The sequence below is a fragment of the Osmia lignaria genome, chromosome 5, assembly GCF_051020975.1.
Source record: "Osmia lignaria lignaria isolate PbOS001 chromosome 5, iyOsmLign1, whole genome shotgun sequence".
Classification (NCBI taxonomy): Eukaryota; Metazoa; Arthropoda; class Insecta; order Hymenoptera; family Megachilidae; genus Osmia; species Osmia lignaria.
The window spans coordinates 8,146,063-8,170,749 of NC_135036.1; the positions used below are offsets into that span (position 1 = coordinate 8,146,063).

The 24,687-nt window shown below is 42.3% G+C and overlaps 1 protein-coding gene and 1 long non-coding RNA gene across 5 annotated transcripts in view; one reads left to right on the forward strand and one right to left on the reverse strand.

The window, feature by feature from the left end:
- Positions 1-24,687, forward strand: part of sli (slit guidance ligand) — a 284,825-nt gene that overhangs the window by 217,655 nt on the left and 42,483 nt on the right. The gene's annotated exons all lie outside the window — the stretch shown is intronic.
- LOC117604926 (uncharacterized) overlaps positions 936-24,687 on the reverse strand; it is a 79,106-nt gene continuing 55,354 nt past the window's right edge. Inside the window, exons 5-8 of the long non-coding RNA XR_004581530.2 lie at positions 17,918-18,682; positions 17,774-17,852; positions 11,224-11,472; positions 936-11,161 (exon numbers count right to left, since the gene is read on the reverse strand). This is a non-coding gene — a long non-coding RNA (uncharacterized LOC117604926). The remainder of the gene's footprint in view (positions 11,162-11,223; positions 11,473-17,773; positions 17,853-17,917; positions 18,683-24,687) is intronic.

Genomic DNA, 24,687 nt, shown 5'->3' on the forward strand with positions numbered 1-24,687 from the left:
TGGGGGCGAAAATTGGAACTAAATTTTGCATGATTTTTCTCTCTGCGATGCAGGGATGTAAAGGATACGGAGATGTAAGGGATGTGGAGATGTAAGGGATGTGCAGATGTAAGGGATGCGCAGATGTAAGGGATGCGCAGATGTAAGGGATGTTGAGATGTAAGGGATGCGGAGATGTAAGGGATGCGGAGATGTAAGGCATGCGGGGATGTAAGCGATGCGGAGATGTAAGGGATGCGGAGCTGTAAGGGATGCGAAGATGTAAGGGATGCGGAGATATAAAGGATGCGGAGATGTAGGGGCTGCAGGAGTGTAAGGAATGCGCGGATAAGAGATCCAGGAATATGAGGGATGTAGAGATATAAGAGATACAGTGATACAAGAGATAAGGGAATACACTAATTTAGAGGTAGTCTCAGCAAGGCCCATGAAAAGAGAGAAAAAATAAAGAACTGGCAAAGTCCTGAGACAGAAACTCAACAAGGAATACGAAAATTATGCAAGGAATGCGGAAATTATGCAAGGGATACGCAAGGGATGCAAGGGATGTATGGAATATGCAAGAGATACAAGAAATATGCAAAGGATGTAAAGAGATGCAAGGGATGTAAACGATACAAGGATATATAGGATGCAGTGGTATAAAGTATATGAGAGTACAGGAATACTTAGTTGTTCCTTGTGAGACACATATAGGGGGATCAGAAAATAAATACCTGGGAAAAGTGGGCCTTGGTCCATAAAGAAGGACAGAATACTAAATAATTAGGAAGGGTGGCCTGAGGCCTATAAGGAGGGATGAAATCATAAATTTCATCTCTCTGATGGCCCTATTCAATGCACTAAGGATGTAAATGAAGTACTTAAATTAAATAAATTCACAAAATCATTAAAAGGTAAATGTTTATTTGACTCATAGATCCGCACGCCTCGGCGGTCGCGATAAGACTGACTATGTCTTGCCTGGCTCTAGAATCTAGAGTCTAGATGAAACGTTCCGGTTCGCCGACGTCGTGGCCGGCTACCTTTTTCTCGAATCTGGAATCGCAGATAGTTTTTTTTTTTTTTTTTTTAACATGGGGAAATCTTGCATAAGACCCCCCACCGTCTCCTGGGGGAGAGCGGCGGGGGAGTGTCAGATTCTTACTGACTAAAACCCCACGGCGACCAACACTGGCGTTAATGAAGGGCTCCGAAACCTTATGTGAATTACTCCGGAGTCCTCCACGCCTGGCACACAGGTGCCCAATTCGGGGGAGGTTTAAATTGAAACCTCCCTCTGCTGCCTACTCTATAGCCGACACCGGAGGTCGCATCCGGTACCGGCTTCTCCTCGGGCCGCGTGCAAAGGCGCCAAGAGCCCCCACTCTCGACGCCAGCGGCCCTGACGGCCTCACCGATTTTGGTGGTGAAGCCGTGATATCTAGTATTGACAGAAGGGTTAAATCAGTCTCCCCTTGCTGCTCCTTTTATTGCTATAATATCGCTAAGCTGAGATCGAGACATTGACTAACAATGAGGAATGATATTTCACATTTTTATACTAGGATAGAACAGTTAGCTTTCGTTCTCAAGGCACAAATTCAAACCCCCTTGGAATGTCTAGTCTTGTTGGATCTGTACTCACTATCTATATGATAATGAAGCGGCGTCGCCGAAATTAATGCCGCTGTGTTACCAGGCCTCCCGTCGAATCGATCGAGACGCATTCGACTGGATACCTCGCGCGCATACGATATGACTTCCGCGATCCGTCACGGACGAATGAACATTCAAATCCGCTGATCGACCTGGCTGGTTACACTGTGTCCATTATCCAGACAATGTCTACAACCTGTCCCCTCTTAGATCCTTTAAGGATAACGTCTTAAATTAATCAATTCGTTGTAACACATTGGTACACTGCACTCTTTGGAAGCAGTGTCTTATGTTAATGAAAGAAATTCTAAAGTGAAATAAGTGAAGTTGAAATAAGAAAAGAAGAAAATACAAGACTATAGTTGATAACATGTTTCCCTAAAAATGATTAAAAAGGATTTTCTTTACTCAAGATCATTTTCTAATATTTTTCAAAATAAAAGGACATGTATAGATATTAAAAATCATTAGAATAAAATTGTCCCTTTAATTAATATTGATCAAGGGTCAATGGGACGCGTCCATCGCGTCTTTCCCTGGTCACAATTTCCTCGATAAACGAGCCGGATAATTCACGAGCCGTGCTGATTCACGCCTCGCCGCGGGTAACGCGAGGCGTCCAGGAGGGCTGCCTATATCCCACGGGATTGAATTAGGAGGGCCGATCGCGCCACTTTGCTATCCTCCCCTCCAGGAACTTCCTTCGATCGTCGTACGCGTCGCGACGACGAGAGCGTACCGTGAGAAGGGTCCAGGTGAAGCTTTTGTCTTTCACCCTGGAAACGATATTAAGCGTCGTTCGATGTTATCGGGCCTGCTCCCGGCGCACCCATCCCGATTCTGGATGCACCATTTCATGGCGGATTCGATCACCCTCCGTTCCCAATCCACTAACCCCCTGATCGTGCGATTTAATTAAAAATCATTCCCCGTATGAATATTATTTATCCTTACTTTGCATTTCAACGAGACATTTCATTTTATAATTCCTCTGAAATGATAGCGCACGAAAACCACGAATTACTCGATCACTCGTCTCTGTTACCATCTAAAGGTGCACCATTCTCGCCCACAACTCCCCATCGTCGAATCGAACGCCTTTCTTCGTCCACCCACGTCCGCGACACCGTCGTATGAATCATTGCTTTAATTCGAACAGCATTATCGCGAGGATACCTTTAAAAATTCGCATCGTCTCGCATGCAAATGACCGTCAGTCCCGTTTTCATGGGGCGATTCAGGCCCCTTTCGGGTCGACCAACCATGAAATCATTCTAGTTACTTGGATATTACCCGTTGTCGAGGACGCGCATTATGCATCTGCTCGTTCGCGTAGCGAGTCCCCGTTGAATATACACGTATTCATGTATTCATTGAATAATTGTGGGATACGCGTGTCTCGTCCCGGTGCATCCTGACCGTGGGGAACGGTACACGAAGTTCCCGCAGGAACAGGACACGCCCCGGCGATCAGACACGAGGTACCAGCGAGGGTTTTTACTTCTCCGGACGAGAATGCTGACTTTCACGGGTCGTCGGACAGGCCCAGAAGGGTCGTCCTTCGCACAGGGCAAGTAGCACCTGTTACCGGACCGACGTGTGTATGGTTCTTTTTTAGAATGACACCGCGTGCACCGCCCTTTCTTTCTTCTCTGGGTGCTCTTTCAACGAGCACCAAAGGGGTGGATGCACACTTGCTGAATGGAGGCGTTTAATTGATCGTCGAGCATGGCGCTACTGTGGTAACGCGTTGGTATATTGGAATTTATTTTTGAACAAATGTTAGGATTAGGTTGATGATCGTATGATTTTTTAGATATATAATACCCATCTTCGAAAATACAATGATAGGGAAGAAATCTTGAATTTATCCCCATAGAAAATGTCCAAGAAATTCGAACTTCTTCCAAGTAACAAAAAGCATCCCTTCAGCCATCTAATGCAGGGAGTCGCCAACAATGAAGACACCATACCATAGAGGGAGCCTAAACAAACAGCGTTCATCCGAACAAAAGAGTAAAACTCGTGCACCGGTCGAAATCTACAGAGCGTAGAATTAGAAATTGGATCCGCTGCCACGTCTATTCCCCCTTCGTCCATTAAGCGTTGCAGTCTGGTTAATCCCATAGGCTGGACGCGGACCTCGAAGGGGCCCCGTGACGCGAGATACGCGGCAAGTGGAAGGCTTTATTGCTAGAGGTGCATAGTCATGGATCGGAAAACGAGGGAGACGAGACACGAGGTGGCGGAAAATAGTTACAAAACATGGGGGGGTCGTAGAGGGAGAAAAAATAGCTTCCGACAGTGGGGGTCCAAGGCGAGAGTGTGAAAATATTCCAAGGGGCCCCTTTCTCCCTTTAATGTCTCGCAGGAATATCCATAGGGAGGCGAAAAAGATTAAGTATCCCTTGCTCAGGGTGCACGTGGATCGTTTCTCGTTAGATGCGTCACTCTCTCGAGGCTTGTCGATATTAATGTATGGATATAAGGTGCGTGCTACGGGGTAATACGTGTCGAACAAAAGGATCTCGTTAGCAACAGGGCTCGATTTATCGTACACTATCGCTCAAAAGTATCTGCACGTCATTAAAGTTGCGAGGATACAATAATATTTCATTTGTTATAAAACAGGGATAAAGCATAGAGTGCTAATATTTTTCTGACGCACTGTCGTTTCAGTGTTTTCGTCTGGGATTTAATTGCTTTTGCTGTTTCGAAAGGTGTCAGGATTATGGTTATGGTGTTATGATTTACGAGAACGTTACGGTGTTTAATATTCTTCGGTTTGGGAACGGAGGGCTGCGGTTATGGGGTGTGGATGAATTCAAAGAAATTCGTTCTGCGGCCTCGATTTGTTTTCGTAACACCTACCCCTAACTTATGGGATCGTTCGCTTTCACCTGTGTTAATGTTCTACTACTGAATCACATAAATTTTCACCTTCTTATTTCCTGATGTTTCGAACGTTCCGAAAACCACCCCTTCGAGAAGTCACGCGAAGATGTTTCGATAAAAAATGAAATTTGTAATTCGTACAGTGAGAAATGAAATTGTAGAGGAGACAGGATCGATCGTAAGGGCATTCCTCGAAAGGGAGACCCGCACCCCCGGTCGAATTGCACAATGCAAAAATCCCCAGCGAATCGGACACGAACCCCGGGGGAGAAGTTTCGTGCTGGATTTGCACGCGGGGAATTAGATTAAAAACATTAAAGCCACCCCCTTCTGTGCCCTTCGGTTAAGAGAGATGGAAAGGAAAGCGTATCTTCGCGCCACTAGTCATTTCGTGATTACCCTTGCGTCGAATGCTCGCTGGACCGCGAAACGAAATTAGACTTCTAATAATACGCAGGATTTAAAGTTGCCGTTGGACGAACAACAGATGCGCCATTTCGATCCGCCTCCACTCTGTGGGAAACGCGATTAACCGTTTCGATGGATGCTTCGAATAAATGTTGCGGATAAACATCGTCCCTGTTGGATACTTTTTCTTTCTTTTCTTCATGGGCTGGCTAATTGATTAAATTTTTACAATACACACTGTCGGTTCTGATGAAGGGGTAGACGAATATACTAATTAAGAGGGGTGTATGGGTACCTCAAAAATTCATGCGGTACCCGGAATTAAGGGTGGTAGTTACAATATATTATTTTTTAGTGTATTATTAACAGCAATTAATTAGATACTGAACATAAAACAATCTTGCCGTCCACACTGCTCTGTTTTCCATATTTCCTGGCCAAGTCAATTTCTAATCTCCAATACGATCAACGCTCACCCGTCACCCCCCTTTTTCCTCTTCATTAGCATACTAATTGCGAGCAAAGTTCTACCCGGCGATTTATCGGGCCGCTGGTGTATCACCGATAAAACGTCCACCAGGCCCAACCGATTATGTCCGTGCGAACGTTTCACGACACCCTTCGGTAACACCCCCTCGCTTCGGCTCGCTATCGCGAATTCAATGTTCGCTGCCCTTCGACACCACGGAAACAGTTCACTCTAATGGGCGGAAGTGCCGGACGGGTTAGGGTCGATTTATACTGTCAAGGCACGTTCGAACGAAGACACCGTATAAGGTGATACAAAATTTCTATTTCACCATTTCGTTTTCAATTAATATTCGACGTTCTTCTGTTCGAAAAATTGGAATTTGAAATTTGCTATTTAAAGCTTGTTCGGAAAATGTTACCTGGCTACTCTGCGAGAAGGTCGAGCGTGTAAATTAATCACATCACCCAACTCATTAGCAATAATTCAATACGCCCAGTTGTGGGCCCTGTTGCATAATTGATTGTATAGAACGGCGCATATGTAATCGGGGGTTTCACTGCTGATCGTATTAGCCATAACCCACGATAATCTAACGTATTAGGTAGAGATTGGCAGATAGGAAGGTAAAACAGATAAATCCGTTCATTAAAGATCGCTTTAAATTCAGAGCCCAATTCTGGACAAAATCTCAATCGACTGCCATTCAAATTATTCCAATATAGAAATCATTATAATTTCTTCCAAACGATACAAGACAAAGGCACGAGAACAAATAGCGGTACGAAGAAACGTAACTCACTACCCGAGACACAATTAGTACCAATAGGCTGTGGATTGAAGTCGCATCGATCAAAAACCGAGCTCGCAACTCAAAGGAGCGAAATAAAAAAAGAAACAAGCGAGGAACAAAGCGTCACAAATCACGTCAGACTGAATCGACTTTAAACACCGAGAGACACAAAGCTCGAGATCGAACGAGGCCAGGAATAGGAAGGCCCTGGTCTAAGGAGAAGGAACAATGGAACGATCGAGATCCCCTGTACAGATACGATTCTATAGGAATCGATCAATGCGAAGGAGTTAGATATCCTCCTCTTCCTCCTCCTCGCGGAGGTAAGCTGAAAAGGTTGACGCGTAACTCGGTGCACGCGTTGTCCACCCACGCAGTACCCATGGACCACCATGGAGGTGAAGGCGCGAAGGTTGCGGAGGTGGTACGCTTTCCGACTGGAAAGCAGCACCTTTCGAAATCACTTAAACTGATTAGGCTGCGAACTCGGTCGACGGGGTGGCTGGTGATTTACGACGGTCTGGCAATTTTGCGTTTCAGATCGCGCTCGTTACACGCTCCTCGTAAAACAGCACGCGCCACCGTTCCAGCTTGGTTAAAACCCTTTCGTTACCTAAGCGATTTCCATTGAAGATCATCCATTAAATAACCATCCGAAGATTATATTTTACGGTTCCTAATAATAGAACTACCGAGGCTCTTATGTGTCTCTGAATCAATTATCGTTTCACAAAGTTCGATTGAAATTTGTTTTACGAATCTTGAAAGGGATTACAATCGTTTTTCACTCGCTTCTGTTCAAGCTACTAAAAGCTGCACGAGATTCCATGAATTCGCCTCGATTCATATGGATGAACGACGAAGCTGGAAAGAACGAGCAGAGGAAACCGTTCGAACGGATCTATCTCGCAATTACGAGATTCGGAATGAATATTAAAGCTGCGTTTCCCAGACGATCGGATTGATCGCGGAATTGAGTAAACTCAATTACGCCGATTAATCATTTGCTCGGCTCGGACTCGACCGTTTTAATATCGGCCAGCCGGTGTAATGAGGCCGGTATTAAAGTTAATGGCGACACCTCGCGAGACGAACGAGACAGATCGAAGAGTTCGCTAACTGACAGCTTGTTCTTCGTTACTCGTTTATCAGACTACCTTCTCCAGCTTTCGACTAATAAATCAGCATATCGGTGACTGAAACCAGTTCCACGATCGTGTCGAGCTGTTCATTCGCTTTTTTTTCCTTCGCTTCGAGGAAGAAATTTTATCATTTAACCCTTTTCAGATCAAGGAAACGATCAAACTCTGAATATTCGTGAAAATTTCTCTATTCAACTAAAGTAGACACATTTTGTTTTGCATATTTTATATAAAAATTTAATTTAAAGTTTTAAAATATTAAAATTAAATTATAAAAGGAAAATCACAAAGATGTACAGGGATCATGTACATCCATAAACCTCAGTGTTTTCTACCACGTTTAAACCCACACCTGCCCACACCATAAGTACCAAGAGAAATTTCATTTCGCTTTAATTACCAGCGAAATAAAAGGGTTGCACGCGACACAATAAAACGAACACGAGTGTCTTAAAAAAAAAAGAAAAAAGCGCCGCATTATTCTAGCGGAGCTGTCCAATTAACCCTAAGCAAACCACGTCGCAGGCAAGCATTTAACCTCCTTCTCGCCTAAACCGGAACTCTAGCCGGGCCGGAATGAAGCCGTAGAGCTGAACGCGTGCCCCATATAAAATAATATGGGACTAATTGGCTCGAGGAGCGCTGGATTTCCGCGGTTTACCAAGCTCAAATTATTGAGCCACCGAAACAACTTATTTTACCTGCACGTACAGAATACATTGAGAATGTATGGCGAGGAACGTGTTCCACTTTCAAAACATGGATTATACTCAGATTTTTGGAGGGGAATTTTCTTCTTTTTTATTTTAATATATTAATTATTACATCAGTGATGTTTTTGGAAGGGGTTGTTATAGGCAATGAAACACAAAGATGATTTATTTGTAATTTCTTGCAGTTGAAAATCTTCTTAAACAAATTTATATTAATTTTTGCCAAATTTTAAGTTTTAAATTAATGTACCATACATGGTATTTTGTGATACTTTTATGTCACGAAATTATATCATACTTAATATGCAGAAACCAACCAATAGATTCAAAAGCAAAATACCTATCCTCATTTCTAACCCCCCCCTCTTTTAGTCGCCTCTTACGACAGGCAGAGGATACCGTGGCTGTATTCTAAACCCCCCAGCCACAGGGGGAAACATTTACTATAAAATTATATAAACAAATAACGTGGGTTATTATATTCTCCATCTGTCTTCAATTTCCTGAAAGTAATCTCGTATCAAAGAAGCAACTGATCGATGACCAACAGTTTGACATCATCCAATATCGTTCATCCCCCTGAAAATCATCGATCCAAAAGAAAATAAGCACATAAGTTCGCGTTTCGACGGTTAACTTCACGGGACATTTGTCCCCAGCCGTCTTCATTTTCCACTCGCCATATCGGGATTAATGCTCGGCTTAAATGTTTGTTGGGCGCGCGTTTTGGCGCGCGGCAGCCGTGTCAAGTGATGGAATTAATCGTAGATGGATCCCTCGAGGGTGGTGCATGATTCACCAGGAACCGCATCGCGCCACACCCCGCCACAAAATGGTGTGCACGTTGCACACGATTGCGCGACACTAGGGTGCAGCTCGACACAACAGTTCTATATGTTTGCGTCCGCAGGATAGGGGTCGCATGATTGTGGGGGCAAGTTCGCAGGTGGGGCGAGGGTTGTTGTTGTTATTTGAGTTGCAGACAAATATGCTTCAACGTTCCTGCATTGTTTATAGAGTACATAGAATATTTTGTTATTTCAGGAAAACTTTCTAACACCTTGCATAAATAAATAGAATAACTTTTATTTTCAATTTTCTCTTAATTCATCGAGGATGAAGTTATTAATTTATTCTGTACAAAGTTGCATTGGAATAAACAACTTTTAATGGGTAGTTTATTTTATTAGAACAGACAGTAACGATTTCTGCATCTAAAAAAAAATGAGCCCTCAAATAAACAACCCCCTTTTACAAAGTCTGTTCAATCCACGAGGAAGGAATAATTCCATAGAAATAAAGAGAACTACCAATGCCACAAAGTGTTACAATCGTGTTGGCAGAAGACGAGCCATATTGCGCCCGCTTTTCCAACCACTATTATTTATGAAGCAACCCCCTCGGTGTAATAATCGCGTTGCAGCCCCCTGATCCGTTCCACGATCCCGTGCAGGGCCCCGTGTTACTACGTAACCGTGCCGAATCCCTTCCGATTATCATGCCAATATTGTCCCCGGCGTGTGATCGATGCTCTTACTGTTCGCGCAGATACCAGGATCCCTTGGAGACACGAGTGTGTCGGTAGCCATGCGTGCACCGAACCACTCTGCACGTGTATGTGTGTAAATTCGACCACAGAGTATCGCAACATATGCTGCGTTACACATTCTGTCCGTACTGCGAGCAATTCCTCCGCATTTGCATCTTGCGTCAATCCCCCAACCCCCTATGAAATTCTTTTAATCCTTTGGATTGAGTTAGCTGTGGTGGTTGATGGGAGAGAAGGGTGGTTGACGATGGTCAGTTTTGGGGGAAACGTGGATTCGAGAGAAAGAAATGGGTCAAGATAAAAGGGAGGATTTGGGGATGCTATGGATGGGTCAGTTTCGTGGATTCGATCTGAATTCCTTTTATAATATTTTGTAACATAGAAAGAAAAATATTATATTAATTTTCTAACAAGTGGAACATGAATTGTACGTTCATTATCAATTTTTTAACGCTGAATATATTTCATCCCTAATTGAAATTTTCATTATTATTGATTTTAATCGAGTTCGCGAGTTTGAAAAATTGTAAAATTTTTTTCAATAGCAGCTTTAATATTCTTATACCACCGTAGGTGGTTGATCACGTTGTATCGTTCTACTTTGATGAGACACGCGGTTTCATATCCATAATTTTGCTAACTACCAGTTGGATAATGGATTACAAGGATAATGGACTACAAAGCTCGATGTACTTTGTATTATTCAGAGCCTGCTCGTATTCGGAGATAATTTGATCTTCATTAAATTCAATGAAAACCTGCGAACCCGGTATCTTTTTTATTAAACCAGGTGTCCAATTTTAATCAAACGGTAAGAAGTATAAAATTATCTATATTTTGCGAATATTTGGACAGAATGCAATTTGTATTCGAGTATCTTCTATTCAATTCGAACCTCTCGTCTGAAACGTCAATACCTAATAAACCTGCCTCTCCAATTCTTTCTCTTCTTTCTCAAGAGGCAGCATCGACTTTCCATAAATTTCGATCGAGGCTAACGGAAGAAAGCAAACTGGAATCCTGTCGGTTCGATCCGCAGGACAAAGACAAAGAGCGTCATAGACGACCCAGGGGTGTACTCGTGTCGTCGATTGATCTCACGTGTCGTTGTTTCGCGACGATCCTACGGGAGAATCCGTCGCGAACCACCCCTTCCCTGTTCACCCCTCGACGTCGCGGTAATTAATAATTATATCCGAGAAAGTAGCGACCGGTCGAAGTTATAATTACGCCAGGAACAATCAACAACTAGTAGAGTGGAACTGGTCGAAGGGATGCGGGAGGGTTGAACGTCAGAATTCGAGGGAGGGGTTGAAGGAAACTCGCCTGGCAGTCTCTCGAGACACCGTACACCCAACTTGACAGGGAACTTTATTCCTTGCAGTCTCCTGTCTCTCCTCCCTCTCTTTCCTCTTTTTTTCCTTCGTCCTTGTAGCTCCTTTTTATCGAAGGTCTCGGCCCTCGACTCGGGGCTGTCTTCTTTTCCGCTCATTCAGTTTATCCCGGCCTTTTCTCTTGGCCGACAGTGTTCCTGCTTCCGGCCACTTCATTCAACTGTGAAAGGAAAAGTTTCCAATGAAATAAGTAGCGAAGCGAAGCCCGGAGGATCATTATACCGGAGGAGCGAAGGGGGTGAGTTTCGCAGCTGGCTACTTTGTAATCGTTGCCTCGAAATCATCCTCTGGCTGACTCGACGCGTGCACCCTCTGTCCGTGTGTAATCCACCGACATGGATGGGGTAAAATGGGGTAATTAACCCCGGGGAGGTTCTTCTCTTCGAAAAATTTCTCGTCCTCTCTTCTGGTTAACTTCCTTCGCCAGATACGTTGCTCCTTCGTTCTAATTATCGTTAACTCTGGTTGAATCTTAATTCGGATCGAAAGGGAAATTTTTTGTTATCGAGATTGAAATTTTTCTTCCAGAATTTCTTAAAAATTTAAACAAGGTACACTGTTTTAGAACTTTGAATTAAGGGGAAGTCTAAGGGTGTCTCAAAACACTATGAACGTAAAAATTTCTATTCCACGTGCAAAAACCTTCGCCATCCATCGGAAAGTTAACAACCCCGTAGAAGCGGTTTAAAACATTCAACACCTCTACACGGGGGTAAAAGCGGAGTGTAAACCGACGGACAAAATACCCCTGGCTATTAGTTTAACAAGCGTTTATGAATATTTTCTTCCTGTCGGAGTAGGTCGGATCGATAGATCGTCGGGGGTCGCGTGATCAAGAGATCGGTGAATAATTTCTGAACTGGGTCCCCCGGTGCATCGAGCGGACCCATATAACGTGTCTCGTTATTCAAGAATACGTACATACCGGCTGGTAATGGACAAAACTGTGCGGTGGATGGATAAGAGAGAGGAAAGGCTTGAACTTATGCCTGGTGCATGCACACTAGGATTATTTGTGGCTCGCGTTACATTATCCTCATTTAGAATTCACGCTCCCCGGGCGTCTATCTGTTCCATGCATCTGCCGCATATTTTGCTCTTACGGGACGAGCCCATCGTTGTGTAAAGCTCTTACGCGAGAACTGTCCAGATCGAAAACGCTCGTTTCGCAGTGTTACCACAAAACGTTGCGAATCCGTGGCCAAGACGATGCCGGTCGTGTAATAGAGGCTGAGGTATTTTCGATGGGGCTATAGTTTTGTTTTATTCGACCATGGATAGCATACAGCTCGAGGCACATAATTCTTGCTTCGTATAGTAGATAAAATAAGAAATATAAATTACGTTTGTTCTTTGGAATAATGCGAAAATAAAAAATGAAGGGAAATAATTAGTAAAACTTTCTAAGCACTGCACGTGCATCGATATCGCGCGGATATCATCCGCTCTGACCGCAGCGGGATACAAAACGAAGAGGATCCGCTCTGCTTAACATTCAGCCCGACACGCTCGTTGATTGGCTATTAATTATCCGACCGACAAGAATAACGATTAACTTGGCGTATCGCGTGTTTGCTCGCCGCGCCCCCTCGATCCCCGTTCCGAATGCAACGCGGATCGATCGTGGATCAACGAAAGTGGCTGTACGTGTCGTAAATCAAACGCGTCTCGCTCGTAAATTCGGGCCAACTCATCGCTCGATCATCGATCCCTTCCGTCCCCGTCCCGTTGAGCCGCTTTCCAAGTTAAAGAGCCGGCCAACCACCGGATAAAAAGAAGAAACAAGACGAACTACCCTATAATTGAGAAGTTGCTAATTGATTCGGTGATGGATAGGGATTTTTAGCGAGCACCTGTGGCGTACAGGGAAAAAACGAACAGACAGGCGGGAATGCGTGTAGAACAGGGTCGAAGCAGCATCGAGATTGAGGATAAAGAGACTTAATCGATTCGAGAAGCTTGTCGATAGGTTGTAGTTGAAGCTTAATATGGCTCCTCTTTGGACTAATTAAAGTTAACTCGGGAAAAATGTGTTAGAGTTGTAATTAGATTTTTGCAATTTTAGAAATTCGAGTAATATCGAATAGAATAATTTTGAAATGAAGAATATACAATTTAGAAAATTAAAATAATATGAAATACGAGATTAAATTAAAATTGCGATTCTCTCCATGGTCCGTCGCGACGTTTTAATTCACAGAATTTTGTTTTGAAATGAAATTTGCAAATTGTCAAGTTTCTTCAATAATTCTCAAAGAATAAAATAGAGAAAAATACTACAAACTAGTCTGACTACGGAAGCACAGTAAAGTGGCATGAAAGAAGCGGAAGAACGTAAGAGAAACTAAGTAAAACGCGGGAACGTTTAAATCCATGCCCCGGTTCGGGAAATGGAATTTTTCCTTTTGCCCGATGTCTGAGGTTCCGCGACAAAGTCGACGGACTTGCAAACTGCACTCGAAACTGTCCCCGAAGTGGGCCGGAAGTAGGCGTAATTCAAGTTTCATGGCCGGAGGGACGGGTAATAGACGCGAATGGGGCAAGTTTCGCGTTGCAAGAAGTGGAAGCGTGCTTTCGCTCGTTTGTTGTACACTGAAGTGGCCCGACGGAAGAAAAGTATGCACAAAGGAGCATCGTCGAGCGGGTGGTTCTTCTTTTCGTTCTTCCTTCTTTTTTTTTTCCTCTCTCCCTTTCTTTCTGCCTTTTTGCCTCGACTCGAGTGTTCTACGAGCACGAAAGCAACGCTCGTTCGCTCGGTCTGCCTGCCACGGGCCATCGATGCACGCTCGCGGTTAATTTCATGCCCGAATAATGATCTAGAGGCTCGTTTGTTCTAGAGCGTTGTTCAAGCAAACTCTGCTTTTCTGTTTGTTAGCAATTTCGCGTAGCAAACGGCTTCTCCTCGTCACGGACGTTTATTCTTTAACCGTAGGCTCTTACATTTCTTGCGATTCTCTTTTCATTCCTCCTATTGTTTTAATAATCATTTAAGTAAGAATTAACGATCACGCACGAAAGGTGAATTTCGCTTTCCCGTATGATTATAGGATAAAGTGATCAAGGAATTACGGGCTTGAGCCGATAGCATCTAGAGTAGAAAGTTGAAAATATCTTGTAATCATAAACCACAATTGTGTCCCATTAAATTTCAAGTAAAATGTACGGGTAATTGTGATGTATGTAGATAGTGTAAATTATGATTATCCTTGGTTATAATAGAGGGTAATTCAACGGCTGTTTCTTAGTAGTTGTTATTATTACTAGTTATTTATTTAATTTAAAATAATATTTAATTAAGTAAATTTTGATAAAATAATATAACATACCACTGGGAGTCTAGGACTCCCAGAATCATGACCCATCGCGATCAAAGGCATGTTCTCTTTATATCTGTGGTCACTCTATGATTCTGTATAAGGGATTCAATTTTGAAAAACAACCTCTCTAAACATTGAAAAGATTCATTCCGCTGTAAACGAAACAGGGAAATAATTCTCTGTTTAAAAAATATCAAAACATGACAAAATAAGAATCAGTTTTGAAGCTAACCCGAAATAATGAGAAGAGAGGAAATTTATTCGAGCATAAATTTTTCTGCTTTTCATCTGAAATATTTGTCAAGATACGAAATAATGAATAGAATTTTCGTGAGGGTTGATATCACGCGATAGGGTAATCGATTAATTCGAGTGAGTAATCGGCAAGAATATCCCGTAGAGGACCCGTTCTACTTTCGTGTAATGGCAGCGACGTATGATTGCTTCTTCTAAACGTTCCCCAGGGGGAGAAGGCATTACCAGTTATAACGTTCTCGTTGGAAATTGACCGCTTGAAAATTGGGTATTAAGACTGTGTAACGTCGCGTTGGCTTAGCATGAGCTCGCATGGAATTTCTTATTAAAATCGCTACGAACAGCTAGAAATTTCCATCAGCTATAGAGTGCTACAGGAAATTAGCAGGAAAACGATCCCTTTGCTTCGACGAAGTTCCAAGTAGAACGAGCTGCGAGTGCGTAAGTTTGCTTGCGAAAGGATGTAGTAAAAGTAACTGCATGATCTAAGGACATCAAACGGTTCACGGTGGAGTTAAGTTTCGTAGACGAGGTTTATGTACCGGGTTAAGGAAGAAGATGTACTCTATAAAATTATACGGTGATCGAAAGAAGTTTGTAAAACAGGAGTTTCAGAAACGCAGATGCTGTAATAAACTTTGTAGAAAAATAACACTTTTCTATCCGTTCATTTTTACAAATTTTATTTACAGCAAACACGGTTGGTTTATTCAATCCGAAACGAGATAATGAGAAACTACCGACAAATTTTACCGCAAATGTCGCTTTTCGTACAATTCGCTCGTTTTCAACCTGGTTCTCTTAATAATCACGTCGACGAAAAAGGGAGACTGAGCGACAACAGGTTACAAAATTATAAAAACCCAGCAGAAAAAAAGAAACAAAAAGGAAATAGAGAAAACACTCGGTGCGCGAACACGCTTTCCTATTCATGAAACTGCAATTGCTCGCTGGCAACACGACCAGCGTGCCAACGAAACTGATGAGGTCGTTACGTTTAGCAGATTTGTTAAAATATTCGTCGCCAGGCTGTCGTTAATTATCGTCGCGAATTCGTGCAACGTCACTTCCGTTTTTATCCCTCTGTTGGGACACCGTTTTTCGCCATCGCAATATAACGTCCAATCGGTGAATGACTATTCGTTAACACACTGAATGCTGTGAGTGAAATATTGTTGAAAGCGTTTAAATTAAAGGAATGGTAATATTAGTAAAATGTAAAATATTAGAAATCGGTGAAAGATCAATAAAAATACATGCGATTATCGAGCCACCTCTTGATAAAGGGTTAATTTTAATTTAATTTTCTATTTCATATTACTCTCATTTTTAAAATTCTAATTCTAATTTTTAAAAATTATTCTTCTGCAAATTTAGGCCACGATTGACTTCGCCTTTAAAGAGTTAAGTGAAATTAATCTTCTAAATCGAGGAAAATTCAACTACGTTCGTGATCGTGGTAGATAGAGAGGGAAGAGGGCGTATCGCCAATTACTTGATGGGGTTGTTGAAGCCGGAAATACGGTGGGTCATCAGCAGTTATGAAACGTCGTGTCACCGGTAACTATCGTAATATGCAGCAAGATTTGGCTAGCTACATACGACCGGGTACAATATAAATTTCCCTGTTAACGAGCTACCTCGTAACGACGGAACCCTTGAGCTACCATACTGCACGGTACACAAGCTGGCATCTAATAAACATACATATCGCTAATACACACAATAATATGGGTTGCTCCGACCTAGCCCCAGCACCTAGGTATAGACCTGTACCAGGCTTGTGTACCTATATACGTTACCTCCACCCATAGATGAGACCCCGTTCTCTGTGTAATCATCCCGGGTACAGAGTGGTTGGGAGAGCAATTTCGGAAGTCGTTGCCGAGAATAACCGGGTCCGCAAAGGAGTAGGTGAGGTCGCCTTTATTCGACCCAAAATCGAGGCACGGGTCGAGATTTCTTGTCGATAGAGAAGCCTCTTTGAGCGTCGTTTATGTTCCCTCGTCGTTATTTCCAAGTTTGCGTACGTTTAGGGAAGGATTTTAGAGAATATAACCATGCTTAACCGTAACGTTCGGTACTGAAATAAAATTACCTAAAGCACGAAGTACACACAAAGCCATCCATTTCAGTCGTTCAATCTTAAAAAAAAATCACCCGCATCTCCAGCGAGCCCCGACGCAAAACCGTGTACCTCGGAATCACAATCGCGATGTTTGACGCAATAAAATGCCCACACGAGCCCGGTCCGTCAGGTTAAAACGTCTAAAACAAGTCGGTACACGAAGAAACGGAGGCTGATATTTTTCTACCGGGAACACGCGTACGTACGTTCCGCTACGAGAGGCAAGATAAATATCCCCCGCAAGCTGGAACGCGTTACACGGTAGCAAAGACGTCCAACGTTTTTCCTAGCCATCAGACGTACGCACACATACGAAATTGCCAGGTACAAAGACGCATTTAAGTCCGCGGCTACTACGCGGAGTCACGATACACGTTGTCTTTACCTTGCATTCGAGGCACGCCGCGCATCGAGATAATGACGGTCCAGCTTATTGAGAGATCGCAACAGAGCGTGTGTACCGCTTTACAAGCCACCATCGTCAGATATCGTGGTTGTGATTCGAAACGCGAGGCAATACGTTGAACGAGGTATCGATAGAACTACGTGCTTCGTGTTTTATGCGAGAGGGTAGTAGACGAAACACGACTAGGAGCATCGTACCGATATCATCGAGGCATTGTGCAACTTCTTAATTTTACGTTACATAAAGTTATACGAGTATCGTTCGAAAGGAATGATATTGGATTTCGCGTGAAGCTCGATCTTGAAGGTAAAGAAAACTCTCGTCGGAAGAGGTTGCATTAGTTTTTCAACTTGAAATAGTAATTTCAAGGTTCCCAAGCGAATGAATTTTCGAGACACCCTGTAGATTGTCTACGCGACAAGCAGGCGGCGCACCGGTTTCATTTAAGCCAAGAAATTGGAATAAAAGCACAGCGCGACTCAATTAACCGCCGGCAAATATTTAATTACAAACGCAAATCTTGCTTGCTTCGGTTCTCCTTTGAGCTGGAATGGCCGGAACCGAGCCATTCAAACCAGCCACCGTCTGCCTGCACGCAGTTTCTCCTCAACTTTCCGTTCAATGCAACGAAGAAGAAGAAGAGGGTGAAATAAGACGACCACCTACTTTAACCAGACACAATTTCTCTTTCTACGATTTGCCAACTGCTGCATTAATCAAATCGAGAATCGATGAGAATCTCCTCCTAAAAGATGAATGAATTCTGCTTGAAATTTTACTACCATTAATTAACCACTAATTATTTCTTACCTAGAATGGGTTATTCAGGATGGGTTATTTTCTCTTTTTCTTCCTTCAGTGTAATATTGAGATCGATGTTGGTCATATTTTCCGAAAACTACCACTTATCTCAAGGCACGTGATATGCATACCTATTTCCTTGCATTTTTGGCTAGAAAATATCTACCATGGAAGGACTTTCAAATCTGATACTTTGCTTTGAAAATAGGAGGCATCGATTCTTCGTCAACTGGTTTGCTTTTTTTCTAAAATTTTTTTAGACTGCCTCGAAGATCAATCACTATTGAATTCTTTCAAGAATCATCAATTCGTACATCGACGACACGTTTGAAACACCCTGTAGATAGTGGTTGCTCGTGCTAAGTGCATAGTTGAGAATTTTACACCGCAGTACCGGTTAGACGGGCTAGCCAGGCTCGATTGCGATTCCCTTTAGCCCGGCAGGTGCACAGCACCGCGTCAGGTAACTTACACCTATATTGGGACCGTTTTGGCCTCGTTTGCATCGCGCTGCCACGTTTACACGAGCTTCCAGTGTTCCACCTAGAGGCTCGTTACACCTGTTAACGTTACCATGGCGCGAGCTAGCAACCGACAGACCAGTCTCATTGTAAAACACGCGAGGATCTCTTCCTGCTCTCCTTCATCGGCGGGGAGAAATCGAATCGATTCAATGGGATTCCATCGGCAGCGGATTGTTAAGTGGAAGACTCTGGTCCGACCACTTCGAGTACGGGGATTGGTACAAAGAAATCCTGATGACTCTGCTCGATTCTGGAACATTGCGAGAAATCTCACTTAGTACAGCAATTTCATGGTAGCGAAGGAATGTCGAAGGAATTTTGAAAAATTATTTAACGAACGAGATGGAATGCTGAAGAATTTTTAACGATTACAAGTTATGGAGAAGTTGCTTCTTTTTCTTTTTTTTTTTTTTTTAATGAAATCTTGGAGATTCTGTTGGACGAAATTGGATGTGTTCCATGCGGAACGGAGGTTCCATTTCCGATGGGGAACGATATTTATGAGGCGACTGCCAGTCGTTAGGGCTGTTCGCGGAAAATTAAAATTATCTGTCAGCGGGCACATGGCGTTGAACGTTTTAAAGGGTGAGACGAATTGCTGTAACGAGTTCGGTCACGCTTTATGCTACGTTTTGCGGGACTCCCATTTAGCCAGCGAATTTCTTTTTTATTTTCCAAGAGTACCGGCTGGAGTGTCAAAGATTCTGGAGATAACGCATTTATTGCTATAGTAAATTAGAGCGTTTTCTTTCAACGTTGTTAATTTCGCATATTTTTTATTTAATTAAGAGTACTTCATGTTTCTTTTTACGAAACGTCGTGAAAACCACTGGCCAAGTAACGAGTGTGGATAAAAGGGATTAGACGGTTCGGCCCTTCTCTTTGTAGGCAGAAAGAAGAATTATTAAGAACGCAGGTTCTTTTCGACGATATTCGACCAACCACCTCGGCTTTTGACGCACTCGTTATGATGCATAACTGCGTGTCTCGTTTTCTTTCCCCTTTTGGGTGAAAGGACCGTCGAGGAAATTGTTACGTTCCCGACGTTTTTTCAAGCGTTCGTGAAAGCCGACGTTGCCCGGCAATTTCGATGTAGATTTCTGAAGGGCCTTTTAACATGGCTTGGCTAAAGGATCAAGGACCAAGGAACCCTTCGATCGAGAGCCAGCGTTTCCTGATTCCGACAGCGCGAGACAGCTTTCCCCCTTTCTTTATGAACACCCTTCTTTCTTACACTCCAACATGAAAATTATTGTTTGCTATCAAGAAACTCTAAGATTCATTAAAAAGCAAAACTGAAGAAATGAAAAACAATTTTTATAAAATGATTCAAAGGTTAATTGAATGAACCGTATAGCCAGAAATTAAAGAGATTTCAATCCCTAATACGATCATACGTATATAAATCAACGAGCCGCATTATGATTTCATGGTCGACGAGGCAAAGCGATTGGTGGCCGCGGGCCTGCAGGTGAACGCAAAACAACGAGCAGGGAACTTGAAAGACAACAGAACATTTTTAATAAAACGTGTGTCACTTTGTGCGACGAAAGTGGTCGCCCTGGGCGGCTCTAGCCGTTTAATTCCGATCCTCTTTGATGCGAGCGAACTGTTCGCGTTCGTTTTATACTTCATGTGTATTCAAGCGGCGCCAAGCGCGTCTTTATTGAGTCAAGCCGACGAGGATGGATCACTATTTGAACGAACTATTCGGAAAGGTGGTAGTCTGATACGATTTTCTTCATCCCCACCTGGACTATCGTTATCCTTTGAAGGATACGATCGAGGATCGTTTAACCCGGTTGAGTCGAGGATATTTTGAAGATTGAAAGCGTTCGATTTACTTAAGTTGCTTGAAAATTAGAGTGGATTAAGGGGATGAGAAACTTGGAAAGTCTATTTGCTGAATTCGCACTGTGAAATGGAGTATCTTTTGATTCGGGTACAAAGTAGTTTTCAAAGAGATGAATCGAGTTTTCGGAAATGCATAAACTAGAAAATTGCATCGCTCGAAATAAACGTAAAGAGGGAAATGCTAGAACCCGAAAATATCAAGTGGAATCGACTTGGCTAGACTCGACTGGCTCGAGTATCGGGTACCCGAAATTTCCAGGCTAGAGATAGAAGAAATGCAGTAGATGCAACGAAACCGCGTGATTAAGTAGATCGACCCCGTGAAAAGTAGCGAAAACACTCCAGTGAAGTAAAGGAAATTCAATTAAGTCAAACATCAGATGAAAGGAGAAGGATCGTGGTACCGGTTCCTTCTGACGTAGCCGGCCAGGGGTGTGAGAGTGGTTGCAATTATTAGAGAGTGCATTCACCGTTGGCAAGGCTGGGTACTTTGAGGTTGGGAATCTCATCGAACGTTGTTCACTCTCGATAACTCGACAGTTAAATACAGAGAAGACGAAGCGTGCTGGAAAGCCTGTTCCGTGCGGAAGCTATCGACTTCTTGGCTTCCTTCGCTCGTTTTCCTTCGTGTTCCGTGTCTGCCAGGGCAGATGAATTACGAAGCCGAATTGAACGAGATCAAAGTGGACTATATACCGTCGGCGAAACGCTGTATCGAGTTTAGAGAGGAGTCTAAAAATAGGATCTACCCGGGTATTAAGTACACCGAATACGTTCCCGACGAACGTCTACTGGATTAAGACGGATTCCCGTATGATTACCTCAGCTACGAGGAATTCCTTGAATAATATTGATCGATGATCCGTCTATCGTGTAGATGCGCACCTTTGATATCATCCTCGCCAGCCACACCTTTCAGATTTTCATAAATATTGTCTTTGGGTAGAAGAGAAACATCTTAGATGAAACCTCGGCTGACGTTAATGGAGTTTATTCGTGAAATTAATGGAACATTATATAAAAGGGAAGGATGAAAAAATATTCTTTCACCGAGTTCTTTGTTCATCTGTAAGATAAAAAGTATCACTGAGAAGTCAGGAAATTAACGTTCATTTTAATACGATTATTCAGTGAAGTTCTTTAATTAAAACTTTTTTTCTGCACCTGTTTATATCGTGTTTGAAGTATTATTCACAGTTTTCTGAATGCATAGTTACGCGTTGACTGGCGCAGTAGAAAAAACCGGGTATAGTCAGACACACTCTACTTGTAATTATATTTCCTTTTTCCACTTAAGCTTTTCGATTGCTACTTTGTGTAACTACCATAATATTCATGCTGCTTGACATTTAATTTTAATTCCTTAATAAATCATAAATTACGGTTTATTTCTTTATGTATGGTTACTTTCACTGAAAATTACATAGATTCAAAGGAATTTCCTGGATTTATTCTGATCCTTTTTTTTTTCCCTCGGTCCTGAATAATGCTCAGTCTGTTCCCAATGGGATTTTCAAAGCATGGAAGCACTTTAAAAGGGAACAGTCAAAATTTCTTCAAGGCAAAGATTTGAAAATCTACTTTCCGGTTGCCCTTGCCTCCTTTCAGGACCCTGTCCTGCCAGGACCTTTGCTTTGACCTTTGACGAGAGCGGATTACCGGCTCGAGCAACTGTCTGAGACCATTATTGGTTCGAAGCTGAAGAATGTGTACAAAGAAAATAGCAACGTGTTCTAAAATTCGTCGATTTATATTTTAAAATATTCCTAAGGGTATGAAATGTGTTATTTAATGTTGTAGAGTTTACCCAATGGCTATGCAATTTTTCATTAAACAAACTTTTCTGAATGTAAATAAAATAAAATGAAAGCACAAATTTTGTAAATGAAACTTTAAAGAAAATCACGTTTAAACCTTTGTTTTACACGACGAAGTTTTACTTAATGAAAAATCACGGGGTAAGTTAAACGAATCAAGGCGAGCCAATTTTCCAATATTTTCAGGCAGCAGAAAATTAGTCTCGAAGGAAGATGGAAAGTTAATTTCTTGTTAGCTCGTGGAAGAAAAGCGGTAGAAAATTAACTAAGACCAGTCGATTAATTGTCGAACAATCTTCACTTTTTACTCTAGTATCCTTAGAGTAGTAAAGAAAACGAAGGAAAATCAAATTTTCTTTGGAAAACTTCGATTCTGTAAATTACACTCGAGATTTTCATTAAAATCCTACTATTCCACCGATATGATTTGCAGGAGATTAATATTAACTTTCCTTAGCAAAGGAAAAAGAGTAGATCACTATAAACTCGATATAATCGAATAAATAAAGGAAAAAATGAAACAAAATTTGCAGAGTCAGTCGTGTAAATTCTGGAGCCATTAAATTCGGAAAATGATTATCGTAACAGAAGGAAGGTTCATTTTCTTCTTCTTTGCAGGCAGAAAAGACGACATGAGCTTACAAAAGGTATTTCAAAGAAGTATTACAAAAGAAAAGAGAAGAGAATGGTAAAGACGTAACCGAGCGATTCAATTATTTCTTCCGGATGAATGCAGATAGTTAACAGCTTAAAAGGGGTGTGTGCCTTCATGAGTCGGATTAAATTTTCACGCTTTTCGGATCGTTGTACGCTCCCTTCCATCCAATAGAACGGAACTCCGTTTCGCTTGTACCATTTAATAAATTTTCAATTAGACAATTTTCCGGGCACGGGTTAATCGCGATTAATTCTGACGTGCGTTTAATCTATGGAAAAGACAGGACCGAGAAAGAAAATAATAAATATCTAGGATGACGTGTAATAATTGACTAATCTAATTTCACACTTCTGCAATCTCGTTTAAACTTCCGGCAGAAAGTGATCGTGAGACGATTTGCATATTTCCTACGGTAACCTGTGAAGCTAACAGAATAATTTGACTACGGAAATCTTTTATCCGGACGTTCAAAGTTTTTCCACGAGGAGAAACGTTATTCTTCTTGGAAAGTATTTTTAGCTTTCACCGACTATCCTTCTTTCCGCGAGACAAGTTTCCACGAGAAAATCGGGCCAGATGATTAATTAGATGCTTTCGAAACACTCTTGATTAAACAATATGAAATTTACCAATTCTTTTAATTTAATGTATAATTTAAATAAGAATTTCTTAAATAAGAATCTTCAATAGAAATATGTAGAATTTTGATTAAAGGAAGTGTATCAGGCTGTTGTTATTCGAAAACAATAAGCAGACGATGAATCATAGATCTAACTTTGTCACGAATGATATGTTGTTCGCCGATGCACTCTGACCGCTTATCAAGTCCTCGGCAGAGCCCTGACGTATCAGCCAGGAATCAGAAACATGGCCATCAAGATATCCAGGTGTCCGGTATCGTGTAAACAACAATGGCGAGACAAACGACGCAATCTCCATTGAAATCTCGGTAATCTCTGTCCACTGGCAAAGTGGAGGTGTTTACCGATAGCGACACGAGATACAACGCTACCACTCTCATAGATTTCCTATCAGCATTCGAACGATAAAACATACGACTGAAAATTCGTAATTAAATGTCCGACTAATTGGATCGTGATGAAATTTTTCATTTTCTAATATCACATAAACCTGTGATCAGTTAGTCGAGTATATGGATTAACAAGGATTTATTGCACCTCCTGAGCCGAATGCTGACATTTCGAGATACGGGAATACTTTAAGCAACATTACAAACGTCTCGTTTCATTAGATCCCGCGTATCAGTGTTACCTGGCCGTTGGGGATATCGACGTTATCCAGATAATCCGGTTAATTCCAAGTAATGACAGATTCTACAGGCGTCCATGTTATTAGGACAATGGTTCGCTCGGTACCTTGCTTATATTATTCCAGCATTTGCATCGTCTCGATAATGCAACCATCGGCTATCTCCGATGTGTAATTTAAGACGAACCGAGTTGCCGAATTCTGGAGTAATTGGTACCATTGAACGGATCAATTAATTTTGAAATTAAAAATTAAATTTTCCCTTCCATTGCGTTATTTCATCCAAGAATGAAAGTGTCGCGTCTGTAAATGAAACGGAGATTAATCTGCTGAAGAGTTCAGATTACAGGCCGAAGACAACATTTCACGCCTCTTCCTGTTGGTTCATCGATGCCAGCAGGAATCAAGCTTCTAAGCGAGAACATCTGTCGAACATTTTCCTCGGCGAGATAACGAGCGGTTACCGGGGGCCCGTTGGAAATTCGACAAGCAGCGATTTTATCGACTTATGCAAATCAGTAGCGCGGGAACGCGGAGGCGATAATTTATTCGAAGCCGGTAGACGGGAACTCGGTCACGGTGGCGCGTAAACGAACATGGTAGCCGGCGTGTAGAAGCGTATTTTTGTCTCTGCCTGTTAACCGCGCGGCTCGTAAC